Genomic DNA, 8,402 nt, shown 5'->3' with positions numbered 1-8,402 from the left:
CCCTATGCCTACAGAGCAAAGCAAAATTCTTACTGCAGTCTGAACTGAGCAAAGACAACAAGACAACCATGTATTAGCAACACCTAGCAGTATGCAGCCAAACAGGCTGGCTTGGCTGAGCATGCAGAGATCAAGCATTGCCCAGCCAATGCCTGCAGCTCACCGGAGGGTGTCCAAAAACATGCTGCTCAAGCTCATCTACAGCCAAGGAGTCCCATCATATTGGCAAGACCTGGCCCAAGTACTCCCTTAATATTCAGCCAGAGGGGCAGGGCCAAGCTTGAGGGATTGCCCCTTAAAAGTGCAGCTCTCATTGCCCTTCTTACTCAGTCAGCCTCACCCATGCATTGGAGAAGTGAGGGAGAACAGGGCCCCAGACATGACCTAAGGGAAGGATGGGAAATAATGGTGGCAGAAAATCAAAATAATTCCCCAAAGGGTCTCCCTTGTAAAAGTTTGCCTTATTTTTCAAACCTTTAAAGTGAAAGTGGGAAAGGTGGTATGGAAAAAAGGCCATTGAAAGAACAGTAAGAATGTAAGCAAAAAGACAAAGAGAAAATTAGAGTATACACCTAATAGAACTGGTAGTTACACATCCACCAGTAGCTATTGGCTGCTCCTTTCTAACTCTTTAAAGACAACATATGCTTGCTTCAGCAGCACATATACTAAAATTGGAATGATGCAGAAGATGAGAAGATCAACATGGCCCCTATGCAAGAATGATAAGCAAACTTGTGAAGAGTTGCATATTTTTTCTCCATGTTCATGCAGGGGATTTGGACCGGGTGACCATTAAGGGTCTTTTCCAACTTGAACAATTCTATGATTCTAAACCTTGGCACAGGAAAAAAAAAATGTCCACCTGTTTTCTTCCTGCTGTATCTGCCATCTTCCTATAGCCCATAGAGTCAACACAAAATAAATGATGTGATATCATCTCCCTTCCACAGAAAGGTAAGTGTTATAATAGCTAAGGTACACAAACAGCTTGCAAACCTCTATGCAGGAATAAATCCTGAGTGTAAACTACCAAAATTTTCTGCATTTCAAGTCCCACATAGATTTTGTTTCCACCTTGCAAGATAATATCTAGTTATTGGCTGAGTTGGCAATTGTCTTCTAAATCCTCACAGATGTTACTGCACAGTTCCCAGCCTAAATAATAAAAATACCCTGCTGAGAACGACAAGGCTCTATTGCTATTGAGAGGATTGATGTAGGAGTGGAAACTCTTGATAAAAAAAAAAGTGTTAATATCCAACTTAATCTTGTAAGGATTACCAAACTACAGTGTTTCCAGAAGCTCCCAACACTTGCTTTTGTCTTTTGAGGCTGTGGCTGTAAAACTTGGGAGATGTTTAAATGACAAATGGCCCTAGGTTTCCAAGCGGCACTGCACAGTTGTCAGACTGTATCTGGAGACTGAAAGCAATAAAGAAAACAATGATTGTCCCTGGGGGGATTAGTTCTTGGATGTTAGGAAGGGTATTATCAAGTGTTCACATCGTCACCTTCAGCAGGGCTAAGTACATTATGGCTCCCGAGTATCACAGAAGAGAAGGCTACTAAGTACTGCCCATATATGACTGTACTTATAGGCAGGAGTGAGAAACTGTCACTGAACGAGGCTTTATGTGAATAAAGGTAAAGGCAAACTGAGTGATATAGAAATTTGAAAGCCAAACATCAATTAAATCTGTTCCAGAAACATCTTCCAATGTCCAGATCTGGGAATAATACACACTCCTTCCCACACACTGGGAGAGAATGGACATACTGAAGCATACTGTAACTGCCATCCAGAAAATCCCTAAGTAACAGAGATAGCAGCACTACACTTTGGAGCTGACCTGCCATTTGGTTAAGTTAAAGCCAAAGAACAGCAATTCTAGTGAGGCTTGCGGATTAGCTCAAGAATGAAAGAAGAACAACATATAAAGAATGCTGAGAATATGGGCAGAAAGTATGCTGCTGAAAACATAGCGTGGCTCTACCATACTGTACATAACTGTATTCCAAACTAGGAGGAGAAGCAGCACAGTTTTGGTTTGGAGTTGGAGAGGAGGAAGATGACTCCTGTAGAGCCAAAGAGACTTCCCGAATTTCAGATGATCCAACAGATGTCCAAGCTCATATATATCCTAGAAAGGATGTACTTCCCAGCAGGGCTACAGCTGCTCATAACCATCAGATCTTCTGGGTTCTCTGGGCATAACTAGTCTAATCCTTCTGGTGGTTTCTAACTTCCATGAAACCCAGCATCTACTGCAAAGACTGAAATATTCAAATGTGACTCACAGAGTTTTTTCTGTCAAGTCTGCTTCCAACCAGCATTTGGCACAGCTGATGGGGCTAACCCTGGAGGGCTTTGAAAGCACACAGTTCCACAGAAACATCAACACAGGGGTCCTTAACTCACACAGGCACATTTCTGGTCTATCAAATTGTCATATACAGAAGCATCCATTAGGGAAACCAGCACCATTTTGTCCACACTGGAGCTACGTTTGGCTTGTTTTCACAGTGTCATTTTGGCAGGACCCTTTTGGCCAGTCTAAGCACAGATTTGGAGAGGAGACAATTACAATGTGTGTCTGCTGTTCAAGGGAAATGCCAAATTCCCTATTCTGTGGATGACTTCTCTAATTACTACTATTATTTCTATCTGTTGCCTGTAAAAATCAGAGTGAAATCCCGGTCCCATGGAAACCAATGACAAGACTCATATTCATGTCACCATGGTTTCACGTCTGGTTTTCCAGATGTTTTATATTCCGGTCTTGCCAGCTTCCTTCCCTCAGACCTTTGTGGTATAACAGAGCAGGGCTTGCCTTGCCATATCGTGTTCGATGAAAATTTCCACCCTAATCATGAATCATCACTCAGAATCCCAGTATCCTTTCTCTAACTGAAAATGATGTTGCCTGACGAACTTTGCGTATTTTGCTGCATTATTTATATCACGTCAAAATTTGATGTGGGAATTGCTAATTGGAAGAGCAGCCACTGCCTGTGTTTTCCTCTAGGCAGACTGGCAGTCAATATGAAACTGCAAGGGAGACTGTTCCACCTATCCATAGTTGGTACAGCCCCTCTTCCTTTTGAAAATCTCCTATTGGCTGTCTCCTTGTCTTCCCTTTTACACGTCACAGTCCCAACACAACTTGTTTCTGTGCTTTGGGAGCTGGAATCTATGAGAGCTTTCGGCATCACGGGTGCTGCAGCCTCTCATGAGTCCTATGGGAATGGCAACCAGCCAAGCCCTGAGCTCCAAGCCTGGAGAGGAAGGCAGGTACTGAAGCACAATCAGCATGTATAGCTGCCCGAACAGCAGGAGGGAGAACAGGGGGCTACGGGTGTGCACTTCACTGCTATGGTTCTGACATCTTAATACTGAATGTATAGTCTGCTTCTGGGCCATCAAAAATGAACCACTACCGGTCATGGAGAATTGGTTTATACACTGAATACCAAGAAGACTTCAAGTAGGTTGCCTACACGTTCCCTGGCAAACATGTTATCCTTTTAAATACTTATAATAGAAACAAATAATTAAAATTTTTGAGTCGATCAATATTTTTAGGATTGGAGTTCTCGTTATTAAAAGGAAATTGTGAAAAATTAATCTTTGCAATTCTTTTTGTTGTTGTTGCCATAATGTGATCTCTCTTCCCATGCCAGTAACTGAATTCCATAAAATCAAGGACTTAATAAAAAAGAAAGCTTGTTTGAGGCACAAGCTACATTCCTCATTTATTAAGCATACAATTAAAAAACAAAAATGTAATTCTTTTTACATTTAATTGGTAAGGTCAATACCAATTATAATATAAGAGTACTTTAATTTAAAGTTTTATCTCCTACATTAGTTTTCATTAAGGTGTTAAGTGAAAAGAAATCATTGTTAAAGACAAAAAGAAAGTGCCAGTGAACCAAGCAGGCAGCATCTGTTAGTACTGCTAAATGCATTACAGGGAGACGGCTCCCACAGACTCAAGTGTTGTAGGAATTATTTGCGTATGAGAAAAAAGGAGCCTGAAAATTCCACACAACTCTTATCTGTTGGACTTCATCTCTGCTCTAATATGAAAGACAAAATAATAACATTAACAGCACAATAATGCCTGTTCTCACCCTCCAAGCATCATAAACGATGATCTTAAAGGAAAGGGAAAATACATATCTGTCACTGAGAAGATTATAGAATTTGACAGCTTTAATCTATTATTTTATTTCTTCAAGATCTATTTCATTTATGCCTGTAAAGAAAAACGTGATTTGTTTTGCTCAGAGACAATATGGGCCAATACAGTCTATGCCTGAGACAGAAATGGAGTGATAGTAACTTGAAGTTTCTCTGCCAACATGATACTGCATTCAGAGATTGAGAAATGGTATGTGCATCACTGGATATGCATATTAGTTAGTTAAATGAAGGTTGGGAAGACCTAGCACTAGGCAGGACCTGTGAAGCCATGGCTCAAGGCAGATGCCACTACACTGGCTGTGCTTTGGCAATACATCAAGCTCTATTAAAATTTAAATTAAAGAAAGCTCTACACGTTATCTAAGTATAACCGGCCACAATGATACCTGTCCAGATCTGTGTACATCTGAAGCCACAGTGCCCAAAGTGCTGCTGGAACGCCACTTGGAACGGGGTGCTAAATTCATCCTAAAATGAATTACACTGGCAGGCAGGTAGGGCACATGACAGAGTGTGAGACGGGCAGAAGAGTGTGCCAGCCCTGCATTTCCTGCCCTCAGAGCTGACCACTCCTCTGCTGAGATACACAGTGGGAACTGCAGTGCAGCTGTCATTGCCTCCTAAGTTGGGTAAGGACACAAGTACCTGGAAGACCTGAACTGGTTCTTCCCCCATCACATCGTGGGATTTAAGGGCTGAAAAATAGGCTGGACTGAAACGATGCGGTGAGATACAGGTTTATGCTTTGGTTAGTTTTATACCTTAAATAGTAAGAATGCCTAAAGTTGAAAACATCTGCCCATTATTTTGGATATACACAAAAAATGTGGTACTGATGCTGCTGCAATTGAATATAATTTAACTTGCAGTACTAAATGCATATATTTTAAATACATATCAGTCGTAGGATTAGTTCCCTTCAGTAGCAAAGAATTTCCAGTAAAGCTGCAGCACTTTTCATTCCCTAGTTAGAGACAGTGGGAACAGCAGTCCCGTAGCTACTGTGAAGCTGTCACGTCTCTAATGACAACCCAAACACTTACATGAAATGTACTGTGCTAGCTGTGCATATGCGATTGTGCGGAGCAAAGCTTGCCAGCAAAACTACCCTTATTAAAAATAAGTTGAATGCAAGATGGAAGAGCCATTACAGCTGCTTCTGTTAGGGAATGCTGCTACAAATTAAGCAAAAAAAAATCCCTGAATCATCCATGTCACTTCTAGACACTAGTATGTGAGAATGCTCGGCTTGGCAGATAGGGAGGTGGTATGCTATGTGTAATGGAGAAGAAAAAGATGGTGAGGTTTCCAGGGGAAACAACAATAAGAAAGGGAAGGAGACATGGTAGAGATGGAAAAATAGGGAAAAGTTCTATCTAGAAAGGTAGGAAAAATAAAAGACAACAGGAACATGAGAATAGGACAAACATAGAGATTAAAAAATTAGGAATAATTATACCAATTATTAAAAATCTATGCTTTAGTATAGTTAAAATTACTGCTTTCGAAAAATCTTTTCTTCAGGCAAATGTTTTTTGCAGCTGTCATATACTTCTGCTTTGGGAAGCTCGATCAGATTTTAACAACATCAAAGATGATTCTAAAACTCTCATTAAGAATACCCCCATAGTTTTGCAACAGTTACAATTTCACGACACCATTACTGTCTCCAAATTCTTGGTGTGCGTGCAATGAAATAGGCTTTGATGACAAGTTACAGTGCAGGGTTGCATTGCTTGTGGTTTTCTGTAGTGGTTGTGGGCCCTCCTTTGGGCTCTGGATCTCTTTTCGAGTCAGTGTTGCTCTCTGAGCACAAACCACTGGAGATGAGCTAAGACTGCTGGATGAAGGAGTTGTTCTGGGTCACTGCATTATACGTCTGGTGTCAGCGTGGGCAGATAAAGCAGTTTTAGCAGGGTGAACAAGGAAAATGACAGGAAACTTAAAGAAGGTAGATTTAGGTTGGGTATAAGGAAAAAGTCTTTCTCTGTGAGGGCCTTGAGGCACTGGAACAGGCTCCCCAGAGATGTGATGGAGGTCCTGTCCCCGTAGACACCCAAGGTCAAGCAGGATTGGGCTGTGAGCTCCTGATCTAGCTATAAGTGCCCTTGTTCATTGCAGGGGAGTTGGACGAGATGGGCTGTAAAGGTCTCTTCCCACTGTGTAAAGATGGGTGATTCTACATTTTATAGATTGCATATACCCAGACCACCTTCTCTGGTTTTTTGTTATTGAAAGGCCTCAAATACCTGTTATTACTTGAAAGAAATCTGATACTGGAAACAGAAGAGGACTCTAACATGAGAAAAAATACAGAGTTTAAATAAGTCAAACGTAACATTCCTCTGGGGTGAAACTTACCTGACAAAGTGGACTGAATCAAAGCTTTGACTTACTACATCACATGATTAAAACTTTCAGTAATGTTTAGGGCTTAGGATGATCTTCTCCCCGAAGTTAGTTCCACTTCATCAAAGCCTTACTGGCTGCAGTTTTTGTCAATGAGATGGGACATGCCACGTAAAGCTGGCAGCCAGGTCACATCCTATACACTCACTGCAACGATCTCTGTCTTTGCACAGGGCAGCAGACACTGACATGGCAAGGACTGCAAAATTTGCTCTACCACTGCATATGCTGTAATTGGGCAGACAAAACCTTTTAGTCTTTGACACTATCAACCTGACAACTTTATGAGTAATAAATTCCAGGAAAAGCAGAGAAATTATGGTACTTCATGTCCTCCTGTCTCCCCCACCCTTATAAATAGAAAGATACCTCTGTTTTGGTACCATTCTGTTCTATCAATTATCCTAGGCAAGACTGCTGATTTATGAAGCAAAGAAAAAAATTACGAAGTCGTGAGATCTAAGGATCCATCGTGGGTCTTTGCCAAGACAGTTTAAGAACTACCTGATTACTTTTTATCCAATTACTCAGATATATCTCTCTAGTGCATACTTGCACTTTAGCAGACAGAAACAACAATAGGATTTCCACTTCTAAGTTGTTTTAAGAAAGAGGTCAGGTTTCAAACAATGACAATCTTGTCCCAGGAGCTATGTTTGAATATTGTCTAATGCTACCTGCAGCGTAGGCAGACAAAAATAAGGCTTGCCATTCTTATTACACCTATCCTACAGCTTGTGACCACTCAATACCAAAGAGAGGGCACAATGGACAACAGTGAATAGGGCTGTATCTATGGAAAGCATACCTAACCTCAGCTATTAGAGAACAGTAGTTAAGCGATAGATTCGTTTGAATAAACAGAACTTGTCTTTTTGCCAAGCAAATGCAGTTTTTGCAGGTTTTACAGTCACAACCACACAGGGTGAAAACTGTATCTGTTGGGAAATTACACTTCTATCTACATATGTCTATCACAGGTATGTTGCTACTGTACTGCTTTTATAACTGTTGCACAACGTATAAACAGTCTTAAAGGTACAGATTTTTTTTTCTTGAGAAATCCAAGGAATAATTTCATTAAAAATTGATGCTTTTTCTCTTTTTGTATGGGATTGTATTTACCTTATGACAGGCATAAGTGAGAAAGGGAATTTGAAATAATTAAATGGAGCATTTTTGCATAAGCAAAGCCAAGTGGTCTCAAAATTTACTGAAGTTAAATCTTTGTCATCCTCTGCATAAGGCTACATTTATACGCTAGCCTGCCATGCTGATACAATTCTTCCTACAGCTAAACAGACCCATGAGGATTAAATGTATGCTATTGGTTTTTGAAAACATTCAAATACATTTTTAAGGCTTTCAGTTGTATCCCCTTTCTTCACTAACTCAACCCCTAGGATATTATCTGAAAATTGTATGAATGGAAAGTAGCCCGCGCTTATCAGTCTAATAAACTGATGGCAGGTAGGTAGCAGGTGCTGGTGCTCCACCTTGTTTTCTTGCTTTACCAAAAGGCTTGCGTAGAGCTGCTCCCTCTACTCCAACTGTTCCATCATTAGGAATGGAGCTGCTAATCCACCACTAGCCAATCTTGTTTTCCATATGAGACCCAATATTTTTTAAAAAGAATGCCTCATCTGTATAAATTCAACAAGGGCAGGGAGGCAGTACGCTGAATTGTTTGGTTCTGCATCTTCAATACAGTGAAGTGCTTCAGTGCAAGACAGCTCTCAGAACAGATCACTTACTCTGCTGGTACTAAAAGTTAAAATATAGA

At 40.7% G+C, this 8,402-nt stretch overlaps 1 non-coding gene across 1 annotated transcript; it reads left to right on the top strand.

Moving 5' to 3' along the window:
- The first annotated feature begins 648 nt into the window (after positions 1-648).
- Positions 649-757, top strand: LOC122166627. Its single transcript, XR_006170849.1, has one exon. It is a non-coding gene; the product is annotated as a U6 spliceosomal RNA (small nuclear RNA).
- Positions 758-8,402: the final 7,645 nt, after the last annotated feature.

Source organism: Centrocercus urophasianus, unplaced genomic scaffold (genome assembly GCF_019232065.1).
Source record: "Centrocercus urophasianus isolate 14NV4802_14NV808 unplaced genomic scaffold, USGS_Curo_1.0 seq_10, whole genome shotgun sequence".
NCBI lineage: Eukaryota > Metazoa > Chordata > Aves > Galliformes > Phasianidae > Centrocercus > Centrocercus urophasianus.
The sequence above is the reverse complement of the archived record's forward strand: the minus strand, read 5'-3'. Positions and strand labels throughout refer to the sequence as shown.